This window comes from Mustela nivalis (genome assembly GCF_964662115.1).
Source record: "Mustela nivalis genome assembly, chromosome: 16".
Lineage (NCBI taxonomy): Eukaryota > Metazoa > Chordata > Mammalia > Carnivora > Mustelidae > Mustela > Mustela nivalis.
Genome location: NC_139035.1, coordinates 39,625,960 through 39,642,409, shown reverse-complemented (window position 1 = coordinate 39,642,409; position 16,450 = coordinate 39,625,960). Strand labels below are relative to the sequence as shown.

General features: G+C 36.5%; 1 pseudogene across 1 annotated transcript; it reads right to left on the bottom strand.

The window, feature by feature from the left end:
• Positions 1-14,919: 14,919 nt before the first annotated feature.
• On the bottom strand, positions 14,920-16,080 carry LOC309849744 (C-terminal-binding protein 2 pseudogene; annotated as a pseudogene). The gene has a single exon. The product of its transcript is annotated as a C-terminal-binding protein 2 pseudogene (transcript).
• Between the last annotated feature and the right edge of the window lie 370 nt (positions 16,081-16,450).

The following is a 16,450-nucleotide window of genomic DNA, read 5'->3' as shown; positions in this document are numbered from 1 at the left end:
TTATGGTTGAGGAATACTCATTAATATATATATGTATATACATATATACACATATATATCCGCCACATCTTCTTCATCCTTTCATCCGTCTATAGACATCTGGACTCCTTCCATATTTTGGCTATTGTAGATAATGCTGCTATAAATATTGAGGTGCATGTGTCTCTTCAAACTAGTATTTTTTTATTCTTTGGGTAAATATCTATTCTTTGTATTCTTTGGGTAAATACTTATTCTTTGCTAGATCATAGGGTAGTTATATTTTTAGTTCTTTTGAGGAAACTCCATACTGTTTTCCACAATGGCTATACCAATGTGCTTTTCCATTAACAGTGCAAGAAGGTTCCTTTCTCTCCACATCCTTGCCAACTACTGTTGTTTCTTATGTTGTTGATTTTAGCCATTCTGACAGGTGTGAGGCAATATTGCATTATAGTTTTGATTTGCATTTCCCTGGTGATGAGTGATGATGAACATATTTTCATGTGTTTTTGGCCATCTGTATACCTTCTTTGGGAAAATGTCTATTCATGTCTTTTGCCCATTTTTAATCAGATTATTTTGGGGGGCATTGAGTTGTATAAATTCTTTATATATTCTGGATACTAACCCTTTATCAGATATGTCATTTGTAATTATCTTCTCCCATTCTGTAGATTGCCTTTTAGTTTTGTTGATTGTTTTCTTCACTGGGCAGAAGCTTTTTATTTTGATGAATTCTACATAATTTATTTTTTATTTTGTTTCCCTTGGCTCAGGAGAGAGACCCAGCAAGAAGTTGTTATGGTAGGGCTATCAATCTTAAAGATTGGGTGGAAAGCATAGAACATGCATAAAATTCCTGCATATCATTATCTCCTGTATGGATATGGAAGAAACAAAAAAATATTTGGCCATGTTCCTGAGAATTGGACTTGGTTTGGCTAGAGAGAATTCTAGTTATCTTTCTATTCTTGATGATATCAATTGGGTGCTGGATAAGAATGTGGCCACTATGAAAACTTTAAAGTGATAGATAAAATGTTATTTTCTAGTAAAATTTTGACATGCCATTAGTGTTGTTTGTAAGAAATTTGTGATACTTGGACTCAAAGCCAGAATTAGAATTCAGAACATACCCTTTCACTGTCTCATGACCCGGGAAAATAAATATTTACCCTTCAGATTTGTCATCTATAAAATGTAGTTAGTAATAATAATTTATCTTAAAGGTCTGAATGATAATTAGTTTTGTATGCTTTAGGGATCATATGCAAAAAGGTATTATGATTGTTATGAAATATTTATTAGGCATGCCTTACCAATGAATGTGTGATATCCCTTCTCCAGTTTTCAACCTCACACTTTTTCCCCCTGCATCTTAAGGCTTGGGGTAATATTTTCCAGATTTTTCATATTCCAATTAGAGACATTTTTTTAAAACAACATATGGACTAATAGAAGAAGGAACAAAATGAAATTTGGGAAAGGATAATAGAAAAGGAAAAAATTAGAGGAACAAAACAGTGTAGTGATCATCTTTTGAGATTTCCAGCTTGTTAGACTCGATAATATTCTGTTATATTTTGGTAATACCACTTAGCCCCTGCCTGTGGTTCCTGTGAGGCTGTCATTCACAGAATTATACTTTCAGAGAGGTGACCTGATGACCTAGACGGCCACTTGTTTTATTCATTGATCAATGGAAGCAGAGTTCTTCCCTGCACTTTTGTTGACTCTTAAAAGAGAAAAGCTCTCTTCACTTTTATATCAATAGCTGAGACAACATAAATGTGGGACTTTCTGTGGCCATGTTATCAACCCCATCCTCCCACCATATTGCAGAAGAAATTTACCTTAGTAGGAGAGAATGAGGCTAAAAGACAGAGAAAACAAAACAGAGACAATGGACATAGAAAGCCTACATAGATAACATGGTTATGTGTTTTCAGCCAGTGGTCCCTGAGACCCAATCTATCTCTAATTTTCCCATTCAGTCAGTGAATATTTATTGAGTGCCTACCAAGTCAAGTGCCAAGCACTATTCTAGGTTTTGGGTGTTTAAAACACTTAAAAATGCTTGTCTTGTGGAATTTACATTCTAGTAAGAAGAGACAGATGATAAACATGAAAATCAAGTACATTAAGTAGTACATTACAGAATGATAAATCCTGTGAGATACAGGGAATCAAGTAAGGTGAACAAATATGGAGGCAAAGCTGGGAGAAAGGTAGTGGGCAGGTTTTGATTTAAGTAAGAGTTACGGCAGGCATTTGACCATATTTGAAAGAGGTGAGAGAGTGAGCCAAACAGGTACCTGGGAAGAATGATCCAGGGAGTCAAACAGCAAGTGCAGCAACCTCCAGCAAGAACATGCTAAGTATATGCCAGTGGCAAGGTAGCCAGTGTGGCTGAAATTGACTGAGAGAGAAATTGAAGGAGGTAAGGCAAGAGAGGCAAAAGGGGGATTGGTCCAGATTATATAGGGTAATACAGCTATTGCAGGACTTTTGTTTTTATCTCTGTGAAATGTGAAGCCATTGCCAGGTTTTAAGCAGCAGAGTGAAAGGATCTGGATTATACATTTGAAGGACTTACTGAGAAGGACTGTAGGGAGAGGAAAATGGAAGTAGAAAAAATTAAGAAGGAGGTTATTTTAACAATTCAAGAAAAAGGTATTACTGGTGACTTGGACAAGGATGTGAGAAGAGGTTGGATTATTGTTTTGAACACAAGGCCAGTTGGATTTCCTGAGGTATAGGATGGTATTAGGAGGGAAGGAGAAAGATCAGTGATATATGAGCAACTGGCAAGTGTCTTTGCTATCAGCTGAGATTGTGAGGGCAGTAGGGGGAGCAGGAATTTAGTTTTGGACATGCTGAGTTTAAGAACTCTGTTAGACATCTGAGAGGTTACAATAGTAAGGAATTGAATATGTGATTCTGGAGTTAAGAAAATGGGTCTGTGAGAGGTATGAATTTGGAATTTAATGACATGAAAATGTAGGAGTTTGCTAAAGCAATATATGAAGGTAGAGAAAATCCAAGAACAGAGTTCTGGGGTAATCCAACATTTAGAGGTCATAGAGCTGTAGAGGTATCCCATGGAGAAAAAAAGTAAACTGTGCTGTGGGAGGGAAACCAGTAGAGGGTGGTGCTCTGTCAGGCAAGTGAAGAAAGTGGATCCGGGAGGAAGGCTTGAAAAATTGTGTTAAATGGGTCAGCATGGAAGCCACTGATGGCCTTGATAGGAGGAGTTCCTGGAAGTAGTTTAAGTGCAACAGCTGGAGCAAATCTTGACTAGAATGAATGCACCTGAGAAATCATAGGAGAATAATACGCAGACACTGAGGATAAGCAACTTTGTTGTAGGCTCTGTTTGCTCTGAAGGGAAACAAATAAATAAGGTAGCATTTTAAAGCTGGAAAAAAGGATTACATTTTTTTAAAAAGTTTTCTTTTTTAAAAGGAGAAATTATAACACATTTGTAGATCAATAGGAATGATCTAGAGGGAAAGAAAAATTGCTGATGAATGAGTAAGAAGGAAAAATCACTGGATCAAATTCCCTTAGCTGGGGAGAGGAGAATGGAATTAAGAGAACAAATTCAGAAGGGTTTTACAAGGAAATAATACCTCTATAGTAATAGGAAGAAAGGCAGAATCAGCAGAAATAGATACTGTTTTAGGTTAAATATAGGAGGTTAGAGTTTGGGGAAATTCTCTTTCCAGTTACTTGAGCCAATGAATTTAGCTTACACCACTTCAGATAGTTCCTAATATAACCAAAAGTCTCTTGAGAGAACAAACAAAGGAAGTTAAATAATTTCCCCAGAGTCATATAGCTAATAATATAGCACACTGCTTAATGGAATGGCACTGGAGTTAGCCAGATCTTGGAGCTTGTTTTTGATCCTAAGTCTAACCTAACTCAGGTCTATAAAGAGCTTCTTATTCATCATTCTTGCATTTGTTTGTTGAGCGACGAATAGACATCATATGGGAAAAAAATAAAAATGTGACAGTATCAATGAAGAAGAGTTACTTGATGCATTGCTAAAATACATTGGGGAGATTTCATTGGTTCAGAAATATCTAGTGAGGCTTCTGTAAAGATTGTGAGGAGTGACATTAAACTGAGACTAGAATGATGGGGAGAATTTAAGAAGCAAAGGGAACAGGAAAAGCATCTGAGGCATCTGAGATCGAGCCCCATGTCGGGCTTTCTGCTCAGAGGAGAGCCTGCTTCCTCCTCTCTCTGCCTGCCTCTCTGCCTACTTGTGATCTCTCTCTCTGTCAAATAAATAAATAAAATATTGTAAATAAATAAATAAATACAAGTAGATCAAGATATGAGTAGGAAGAACCTGAGCTCATCTCCTCCCATGGACACACCAAAATATTCAATTAATAGTACAACTATGTCTGAAAATGAGATGAAGTCTGGCAGAAAAGATCTTATATAACTAATTTTTTTTTTTTTTAAAGCCACTTTGAAATGGGTAGCAGGTGTGGAAATGGTAGCAGGAGTATTTAGGACCCACACATCTAGCTTGACTACTCTAAAGTGGGGAGGGATATAACAAACATAGAGGCTCACCCTGAGGAATGAGGGGTCTGAGCCTCCACACTAGGCTCCCCAGCCTAGAGAATCTGTACTGGGATGATGGCTCCCTATAATGTCTGGCTTTGAAAACCACTGGGACTTAAAACCAGGAAAGCTGGGAGGGGTAGCTGAGCTACCCCCTCTACTCTTAAAGGGCATGCACACAATCTCACAGTCCAAGTCAGCGCAGAGAGGACAGTTTGTAAAGTACCTGAGTTTCATGTAAAGAAGATCCATTGACAAATTTCGGGCATGTGCTAGAGTGGCACCAATCTATTGGAATATTCTTCAGGAATGAAAACACTGAAAAATGCCATCATCTTCCTTCCTTCCTTCCTTCCTTCCTTCCTTCCTTCCTTCCTTCCTTCCTTCCTTCCTTCCTTCCTTCCTTCCTTTTACACTTCCCTTATATCTATCTGGCCCAGTGCAGGCAGACATCATTTCTGACACTCCATCTACTGTGCTAGTGCTATTCATCCTGCTTTGGCATTCTCTTGTGGACTCACCTTGCCCAAACCACTTGTCCTACCCCTACACACATCCCTACTCGCTTTCCTCCCTGCAGAGGAAAGATAGGCAGATATAGAGCATTCCATCTCCAAAGAGCAGCATGGATATTCTTTTCAAGAGCATATGAAATATTTCCCAAAATAGATCCCATGATAGGCCACAAAATAAGTCTGAATAAATTCATTGTTATCATATCAAGCATCTTTCCTAAACACAATGGTATGAAACTAGAAATTGATTACAAGGCAAAAACTAGGGGAAAAACAAAAACAAAAACACAAATGTTTTGAGGCTAAGCAACATGCTACTAAACAACCAACAGGTCAATGAAAAAATCGAAGAGGAAATTAAAGAGAGAGAGGCAAACCAAAAAACAGACTCTTAACTATAGAGAAAAAACTAATTGTTACTAGAGGGGAAGTGGTTGGGGGGATGGGTTAAATAGGTGATGGGGATTAAGTGCTGTGATGAGCACCTGGAGTTGTATGGAAGTGTTAAATCACAGTGTTTATAAACCTGAAATTAATATTAACTAACGGGACTTTAAATAAAAACTTAATAAATAAAAAATACCTGAGAGAAATGAAAATAGAAATACAGTGGTCCAAGATCTATGGGACACAGCAAAAGCAGTTCTAAGAGAAGTTTGTGGCTAAACAGATCTACTTCAGGAGACAAGAGAAATCTCAAATGATTTAACCTTACACGTAAAGGGTCTAGAAAAAGAAGAACAAGCAAAACCCAAAGTTAGCAGGAGAAAGGAAATAATAATGATCACAGTGAACATAAAAGAAATAGATACTAAAATTAAAAAAAAAAAGTAGAAAAGATCAACAAAACTAAGAGCTGGCTCTTTGAAGAGGTAAAAAATTTGATAAACCTTTATTTAGCAAGACTCATCGAGAAAAAAAAGAGAGAGGGCCCAAGTAAATAAAATCAGAAATAGAAGAGGAGAAGCTACAACTGATATCACAGAAATACAAAGGATTGTAAGCAATTACTACAAACAATGAAACCAATTAAATAAACAAACAAACAAATAAATAAAAGGAAGGAAGAAAAAAGATTACAGGCTAATGTCCCTGATGAATATAGATACAAAAATCCTTAACAAAATATAAAATATTAGCAAACCAAATTCACAATATACTACAAGGGTCATGCGCTATGATCAAATAGGATTTATTCCAGGGATGCAAAGATGGTTCAGTAACTCCAAATCAATTAATGTGATATAACACATTAATAAAATAAAAGATAAAATCGTATGATCATCTCAATAGATGTAGAAAAAGCATTTGATAAAATTTTACATCTAATATAATAAGAACTCTTAACAAAGTGGGTATAGGGGAGATATACCTCAAAATGATGCATGCCAAACGACAAACCCACAGCTAATATTATACTCAACAGTGAAAAACCGAGCACTTTATCTAAGATCTGGAACATGACAAGGATGTTGATTCTTGCCATTGTTATTCACCATAGTATTGGAGGTCCTAGCTGTAACAATTAGATAAGAAAAAGTTATAAAACGTACCAAATTGGAAAAGAAGAAGTAAAATATTTGCAGGATACATGATTCTATATACAGAAAACTCTAGGAATGGCACTAAAAACTATTAGAACTAATAAATGAATTCAGTGAAGTTACAGGATACAAATTTAATATATATAAGTTTGTAGCATTTCTATACACTGATATTTAATTATCATAAAAGAGAAATTAAGACAACAATCAAAAACCATAAAATAACTAGAAATATGCTTAACCCAGGAGGTAACAGACTTACACTCTGAAAACTATGAGACAGTGATAAAAAAAATTGAAGATGACACAAATCAATGAAAAGATATACTATGTTCATGGATTGAAATAATTAATATTGTGAAGCAATTTACAGATTCAATGTGATCCCCATGAAAATACCAATGACATTTTTTACAGAACTATAATAAATTATCATAAATTTGTGTAGAATCAAAAAAGACCCAGAAGAGCCAAAGTAATCTTGAGAAAAGAACAATGTTGGAAGTATCACACTCCCTGATTTCAGACTATAGCTTCAAAGCTATATCAACCAAAAGAGTATGGAACTGGCACAAAAACAGACACATAGATTAATAGAACACAACAGAGAGAAATATGCAATCACTTAATCTTCAACAAAGGGCCAAGAATATTCAGTGGAGAAAAGACAGTTTCTTCAATAAATGATGTTGAGAAAACTGGACAACTAAATGCAAAAGAATGAAACTGGACCACTTTCTTATATTATATACAAAAACAAGTTCAAAATGGATTAAAGACTTAAATGTGAGACCAGAAACCATAAAACTCCTAGAAAAAAACAGAGGCTATAAGCTTTTGGTCATCAGTACTAACAATATTGTTTCGGATCTCCTTAGGCAAGTAAAACAAAACCAAAAATAAACAAATGAGACTATATCAAAATAAAAAGTTTTTGCTCAGTGAAGGAAACCACTAATAAAACAAAAAGGTAACCTATGGTATGGGAGAAGATATTTGCAAGTGATATAACTAATAAAAAGTTATCCAAAATATATAAAGGACTCACACAACTCAGTATTAAAAACCCAAACAATCTACTTAAACAATTGGCAGAACACCTGAACAGACTTTTCTTCAAAGAAGACACATAGATGACCAATAGATGCATGAAAAGATGCTCAGCATCACTAATTATCAGGGAAATGAAAATCAAAACTGCAATGAGATATCCCCTTACACTTGTCAGAAGGGCTATTATTAAAAAGCCAAGAAATAACAAATGTTCGCAAGAATGCAGAGGAAAGAGAATTCGAGTTCACTCTTGTTAGGAGTGCGAAATGGTGAAGTCACAATGGTAAACAGTATAAAAAAAATTAAAAATACAACTAACATACAGTCCAGTAATCCACTTCCGGGTACTTATTTGAAGAAATGAAAACACAAATTTGAAAAGATAAATGTACCCCTATGTTTACTGCAGCATTATTTACAGTAACCAACATATGGAACAATCTAAGTATACATTGATAAGTGAATGGATAAAGAAGATGTGGTATATATATATATATATATATATATATATATATATATATTACTTACCCATAAAAAAGAATGAAATCTTGCCTTTTGCACAACGTGGATGGACCTAGATGTTCTATGGTTAGTGAAATAAGTCAGACAAGAAAGACAAATACTGCATGATTTCACTTATATGTGGAATCTAAGAAAATAAATGAACAAACAAAGCAGAAACTCAGATACAGAGAGCAATCTGGTTGTGGCCAGAGGGGAGGAGCATGTGGGATAAGCAAATAGAGAAAGGGTATTAAAAGATACAAATTTCCATAAGACTCCTGGATGCAATGTATGGCATAGGGAATATAGTTAATAATATTGTAGCAATTTTGTATGATGACAGATGGTAACTAGATTTACTTTGGTTATCACTTTATAATGTATATGAATGTTGAATCACTATATTGTACACCTGAAACTAATATAATGCTGTATGTCAACTTCATACCAGTGGAAAAAAATAGTTACTGTCATAAAGCACAAATGTAGGGTGGTATGAGGGTATATTTAAGATATTGGTGATAATAAAAACATGGTGTCACTTAAAATACTTCTACATAAACAATGTCATCTAGATCTCACAGACTAAATATTTGTTAGTGTATAAAAGGTGGTATTTTTATTTATATTTTACAGATGTGGAACGTCAGTCATTGGGAGAACTGCAATTTAAATGTCAGCTCTCTACTTCCAAAAAGCTTTCTTTTTTCCCACTCAATTGTGGTTTGGTAAACATCTCCTAAAGTGTGCAAAAAAATGACAGATGCTTTATAAAATAATCTTTTAGTTGCAATATAGAAAATATATGAAATAACCTGAAAATTAATGAATGGAAAAAGAAAATGTAATCATGAGTTAAGAATAAAATATATACTTTGGTGGGCAATTTTATATGAATAATATAAATATGATTTTATCATTTTTTTCTGTTTCTAAGATTTCTTCAATAATAGGACTTTTTTTTAATTGATATGTAATTGACATTCAAAATCCTGTTAGTTTCAGGTGTACGTTATAGTGACTTGATTTTTTTTTAGTAACAAAAATATACATTTATTTATAGCAGATAAAACTTGATGCCAATGCAAGGAGTATTTACTTCTTTTTAAAATTTTATTTATTTATTTTTATTATGTTATATTAGTCACCATACTCCTATATGGGGTTTTCATTAGTTTTTGATGTGGTGCTCCATGATTCATTGTTTTTTGTATAAAACCTGTGCTCTTTGCAATATGTGCCCTCCTTAATACTTATTTTCAGGCTCACCCATCCCCCTACCTACCTCCCCCCTGAAACCCTCAGTTTCTTTCCTGGAGTCCAGAGTCTCTCATGGTTCATCTCCTGCTCTGATTTCCCCACCTTCATTTTTTCCTTCCTTCTCCTAATGTCCTCCATGCTATTCCTTATGATCCACATGTAAGTGAAACCATATGATAATTGTCTTTCTCTGCTTATTTCACTTAGCATAATCCCCACCATTTGCATCCGTGTTGATGCAAAAGTTGGGTATTCATCCTTTCTGAGGGTTGAGTAATATTCCCATTGTATATATGGACCTCATCTTCTTTATCTATTCATCTGTTGAAGGGCATTTCGGCTCCTTTCATAGTTTGGCTATTATGGACATTGCTATTATGAACACTTGGGTGTATATGGCCCTTCTTTTCACTACATCTGTATCTTTGGGGTAAATCCCTAGTAGTCCAATTGCTGGTTCATAATAAGGCTCTATTTCTAACTTTTTGAGGACCTCAAACTGTTTTCCAAGGTGGCTGCACCAAGTTGCATTCCCACCAACATTGTAAGAGGGTTCCCCTTTCTCCACAGACTCTCCAACATTTGTTGTTTTTTGCTTTGTCAATTTTTGCCATCCTAACAGGTGTAAGGTGGTATCTCAGTGTGGTTTTGATTTGAAATTCCCTGATGGCTAATGATGATGAACATTTTTTTTTCATGTGTCTGCTAGCCATTTATATGCCTTCTGCCCATTTTTTTGACTTGATTATTTGTTTTTTTGGGTGTTGAGTTTGAGAAATTCTTTACAGATCTTAGATACCAGCCCTTTAGCTGTAGTGTCATTTGCAAATACTTCTCCCATTTCATGCATTGCCTCTTTGTTGACTGTTTCCTTTGCTGTGTGGAAGTTATTGGAAGATAAACAGAAGGGAGAGGGAGCTGCCATAAGCTGGCCCTGGGAAGGTGATATGATAGGGGAGAGCAGAAGTGTCCAGCGTTGGAGACCTGGCACAGACTCACAGACTGGTAGTGGCAGGGAACAGACTTCAGTGCAGCCCCCAGACAGGATCCAGGGGCAGCTTGCATTTTTGAAGCACAAAGGACAGAGATGTGCTGGCCCTGAGCTCCACCTCTGGGAGTATTGTTATGGGGCGCACAACCTGAGAGGCTGTGATTTTTAGCAGTGCAGAGGGGAAGGGAGACAGTGTGGCCTGGAGAGCTCAGTGAAGAGCTGACTTGATATTTTATACATTATGAGAGGATCCCCACAATAAGACTAGTTGCCATTTGTCACCATACAAAGTTATTTTAATATTATTGACTATATTCCCTATGCTGTATATTATATCCCCGTGACTCATTTATCTTCTAGTGGGAAGCTTGTATCTCTTAATACTCTTAAGTAAGGGTGCCCACCCTCCTATTTCCTTCCCTCTTGTAACCAACAGTATGTTTCCTGTATCTGCAAATCTGTTTCTCTTTTGTTTGGTTTGTCCATTTGTTTTGAAGGTAATTAAATTTGAAACACACACACACACACACACACACACCCTTCTGAAAATCAGAAAAATCTATGGTTTTAGAAGACAAAACAGAAATATAATTTGTATAGGTAAATGCTTTACCCTAATTTTAAAACTTCTCTGTCCTAAATTATAAATATTTGAAAGATGGAAAAAACTTGCTTTGTACAGTACTTTCTACTTGAATTCTTTCTTTCTTTCTTTCTTTCTTTCTTTCTTTCTTTCTTTCTTTCTTCCTTTCTTCCTTTCTTCCTTTCTTTCTTTTTTTGGATATATAGAGAGAGTGCGTGTACTAGTTGGGGGGCAGAGGGAGAAGGAGAGAGAATCCTAGGCAAGCTCCATGCTAGTGTGGATCCTGTTGGGGGAGGGTGGTGGGGAAGGGGTGGTGCTTGATCTCACAACCTGAAATTAAGAGTTTGACAATTATTTGACTGAGCCACCCAGGTACCCCAAAAAATTCTTTTGAGAAGGAATTCAAAGCCTAGCATTATCAATAATATTCTGAAGTTATGAGGAAGAGATAACATTGTGATTGTAGCTGTAGCCTGTTGTGTGAGGTCCTTCCTACATTATATATGGCTATAGATTGATCAAATTAAATTGGGAGTATTTTTCAAGTGTTCTGTAATTACCTATTCTTTATTTTGTACATTATATTGAAGAACTTGCACCTTTAAAATTTATTTATTTATTTTAAAAGATTTTATTTATTTATTTGACAGAGATCATAAGTAGGCAGAGAGGCAGGCAGAGAGAGAGTGGGGGAAGTAGACTCCCCTCCAAGCAGAGAGCCTGATGTGGGGTTCGATCCCAGGACCCTGGGATTATGACCTGAGCTGAAGACAGAGGCTTTAACCCACTGAGCCAAAAATTTTTATTTCAATTCCAGTTAGTTAACGTATAGTGTCATGTGTTAGTTTCAGGTATACAATATGGTGATTCAACAATTCTTCATCTGATCTTCATCACAAGTACACTCCTTAATCCCCATCACCTATTTAACCCATTCCCCACCCAATTTCCCCTCTGGTAACCATCAATTTGTTCTCTATAGTTAAGAGTCCATTTCTTGCTTTGGAGACGTGTCTAGTAAGAAGTTGCTAAGGCTGATGTCAAGGTACTTACTGCCCTTGTTCTCTTCTAGGTTTTTGATGGTTTCAGGTCTCACTTTTAGGTCTTTAATCTATTTCTAATTTATTTTTGTCTATGGTATAAGAAAGTGGGCCAGTTCTGTTCTTTTGCATGTTGCTGTCCAGTTTTCCCAACACCATTTGTTGAAGAGTCTGTCTTTTTCCCATTGGATAGCTTTTCCTGCTTTGTTGAAGATTAATTGACTGTATAGTTGTGGATTTATTTCTGGATTTTCTATTCTGTTTCACTGATCTATGTGTCTGTTTTTATGCCAGTACCATACTGTTTTGATTACTATAGCTTTGTAATATACTTGAAGTTCAGAATTGTGATGCCTCCAGCTTTGCTTTTCTTTTTCAAGATTGCTTTGTCTATTTGGAATCTTTTGTAGTTCTATATAAATTTTAGAGTTGTTTATTCTATTTCTGTGAAACATACTGTTGGTATTTTGACAGGGATTGAACTGAATGTGTAGATTCTTTTGGGTAGTATAGACATTTTAACAATATTTATTCTTCTAATCCATGAGCATGGAATGTCTTCCCATTTTCTATGTGTCAGAAAACTTGATCTTAGCAGAACTTTATGCTTGGTACTGTAGGGAATGAAATGATTCTTACCCTTATGGCAATTATAATTAATATAGATGTAACAAATCAAAATATAATAATGTAAGGTAGAATGTAAATGACAGTGAGACAGCTACTATTCATTGAACAGCCATAATATTCTAGACTATTTCCATATTTCTATGTGTTATCTCTAATCCTATTAGCAACACTGAATAATAGAAATTATTGTCCAAAATGAAGAAATGAAAACTTTGAGCCATTAGACAATTAACCTATGGTTATGTGACAAAAAAAAAAAAAAAAAGAAAAAAGAGCAAAACCATAGATACATGAAGTAGAGACACAGACACACACATAAATATTTATAGATATATACATAAGGTATATACACATTTACATATGTATACAAGTATATACATATATATATACAAGAAATAAATATATATACAAGAAATATACAACTATATATTCAAGAAATATACAATTTCTTGTATATATACAAGAAATAAACAAGAGTATTCCATGTAGTATTCCATGTATATATATATATGTATCCACATACACATACAAAGTAGCTCTACATGGAATACTCTTGTTTATTTCTTTGTTTTTTTTTTTTAAAGATTTTTAATTTATTTATTTGACAGAGAGAGAGATCACAAGTAGACAGAGAGGTAGGCAGAGAGAGAGGGGGAAGCAGGCTCCCCACTGAGCAGAGAGCCTGATGTGGGGCTCAATTCCAGGACCCTGAGATCATGACCTGAGCCGAAGGCAGGGGTTTAAGCCACTGAGCCACCCAGGCACCCCACTTTGTTCTTTTTTTTTTTAAACAAATTTTTATTACTTTTTATTGAAAACTACACTGAATGCTAAAGGTCTACCTTTACAATAAACAAATACAGTAATGGTAACTCACACTAGAATGAAACATTTCTTATAGCCATTATTTTTCTGTTTGGGAAAATTGTAAACTTTTTTTGGTCACAAACACAGGAATATCTCTATACAATAGCTCAAAATAGGCCATCTCTCAAATAAAAAGTGATGATTCACAGAAGACTATGAATATAACATGTAACTAGTTGTTACAAATCTAATAGGATTTGTTAAAATCAGTCACACACCATTAGTGTTCACATAAATAAGATGTTATCAATGTCTAAAATTGTGGGTTTATGCATAGACAATCTGACAAGTTACCATAAAAAGTGTTTTCTGAGACATAAGAAAATGTAACATTTGCTTGAACTCTTTTAGCTCAAGACTTTCCACTCAATAATATAGCTGAGGATCTGAAACTGAGAAATATATATTTGAATATAAACAGCTTATACAACTTAGTTCTTTCTTTTTTTAAAAATTTTATTTATTTATTTATTTTTTAAATTTTTAATTTTTATAAACATATATTTTTATCCCCAGGGGTACAGGTCTGTGAATCACCAGGTTTACACACTTCACAGCACTCACCAAAGCACATACCCCCCCCAATGTCCATAATCCCACCCCCTAACTTAGTTCTTTCTTTCTCTTTTCTTCCTTTGTTTTCCTCCCTTCCCATTCCTTCCTTCTTTCCTCCTCCTTCTCCTCCACCTCCTTCTTTTCTTCTTTGTTTGTTTGTTTGTTTGTTTCTTTTTCTTTTTTTTTTTTGCATCATTGGCGGGTATTACTGAATTCACAACCAACTTGCCAGCTCAGTGTGCAATTGAGATGGGAGAGAGACTTCTGTACAGGAGCCTGTATGGTCTTCAGTCCTATGCTGGCAGTTGCCTAACACAGACAAACAGTTTTCTCCCCATTTTGTAGTAATTTAATTTTCCTATTATCAAAAGAGGTCTTCAGCCACCATGCACTGAGGGGACTAGAGTCAGATGATGGGGGTTTCCTCTTAGTATTTTTTGTTTTGATTTTTGGAACTGCTTGAAGCAACATTCTAAAGCAAGGTATTCAGGACCTGCTGTGCCCAAAGGACTAATAAAGGAAAAAGATTCATTTATTCTTTGTGATTTGATGCACAGATGAAGAGGACGACACATCATAACAGACGTTGGTTGTTAATAAATCACATCCTAATCTTTCAGCGCTCTGTAACCAGAAGACAGCTTCAGCTTTCCTGTGTCTGGGCTTCTAGCTCTTTTAACCCTGCAATATCAAAGATGCATATGTCCGGAATCAGTTAAAAAGTCAAATTCCTTTTCTCAGTTCCTGTACTTTTTCACTGTCTCTTGGTTGCAAGTTTATCTGAATGATTACCATTTGTCATTCTCTGCTATTGTTCACTGAGGTGCTTTCTATTATCTTCGTGTTTTGTAGGCTGGCTGGGAGAAGGAGCCTGGGAAGGGTGTGGCTCTGCAGGGAGATTGTGAGTCACCAGCCGGCCTCCAGGGATGGTCCCTTCCCTGGCTTCAGGAAGTCCTCTGGGAGCCACACCCACAATGCCTGGCCCGAGGAGAGCTTGATGATCTATTACTGACTAGGGAGGGGCTATGAAAAAGAATTCCTGGTTCACAGTGTTCTAAGCTTTCGGGGATGTGACCTGTGATTGCCTGGCAGAGGCTTGCTCACTATACCAGACTATGTGGCATTTACAAGTGAGATGCAGTGCATCTTTCAAGGGACCCTGAGCAAAACTGAAAGGCTCTGATTCATGCACTTCGAGGGCTGCCCCTTGTATCCTGCCTTCCTTGAGTGCTCAGCCTAAGACTTTCTCGTCCACCAGCCCACCACTGACCACGTTCACTAGGAATGCTCCATGCCTTACTGATGCGGTGTGGGTTATGTTCATTGAGATTATAGTGCAAAGAGACTTAGTTGCTCTGATACAGTAAGTCCTAAAGGGGATAGACCCTCTGCATACCCAGGGTCTACTGTACCCTGTCCTGTAAGTAGGGGTCATAAAATATGATGCTGAATCCAAAGAACTTGTCTGGAACAGAAATGCAACAGAAGCGGATGAGGCCCAGTGCCTCCCTGTGGATGCGGACAACTCGCTGGGTTTACATCTGCTTAACATTTTGGACCAGTGTGCCTTCCTGCAGCACCTGGTACAACCATGTGTTCCGCTGGTATAGGTTAAGGATGTGACAGATGCAGGAATCAGCCCCTCTCTTCTGCTGCTACTGAGGGATGTTGCACGTGGTGATCCTAAGCTTGCCAGCAGCCTTGATGTCAACGTTCTCTTAGCTGCTGCCAATCCTCATGATCACTCTCCAGGCATTGAACCTCTCCAGGTCTTCCCTAGTAAGGGTGATGGTATGGCATAAGCATCACAGAAGGCCACTGTGGCCAGGTCCCTCAGGACTGGTATCTCCATGGTCTGGTCTCTGCCACTGAGTAGAGCGACCAGAGTCGGAGGGTATAGGGGGCCATTCATGATCTGGGGGTGAATACCTTCTCAAATTCTGTTCAGTCACTGTCTCTTGATTTTGTGCTTATCAGTAAGACCATTCTTTTTTTTTTTTTTTCCATTTGTTTGTTTGTTTATTTATAGTGCAACAAGTGGGGAGGTTTGGAGGGAAAGGGAGGGGAACTCCAGCAGACCCCTTGCTGAGCTTGGAACCCAAAGAATGGGAGGACCCAGAGATCCTGACCCGAGCTAATCGGTTGTGAAGTAGGGGTCACAATGGCCTGTGGGAGGAAGGAGCCATTTCTTTTGATCTTTTGTTCTATTTCCTTGCTTGACAATAGAGGCACAGAGTTTGCAGTATAAATTATTATTATTTTTTTATCTCTTTATTGTAGTTTGTGATTTTGAATGTTTTCTCATTATTCATTAAAGTGTAGAAAATTAGAAAATATAT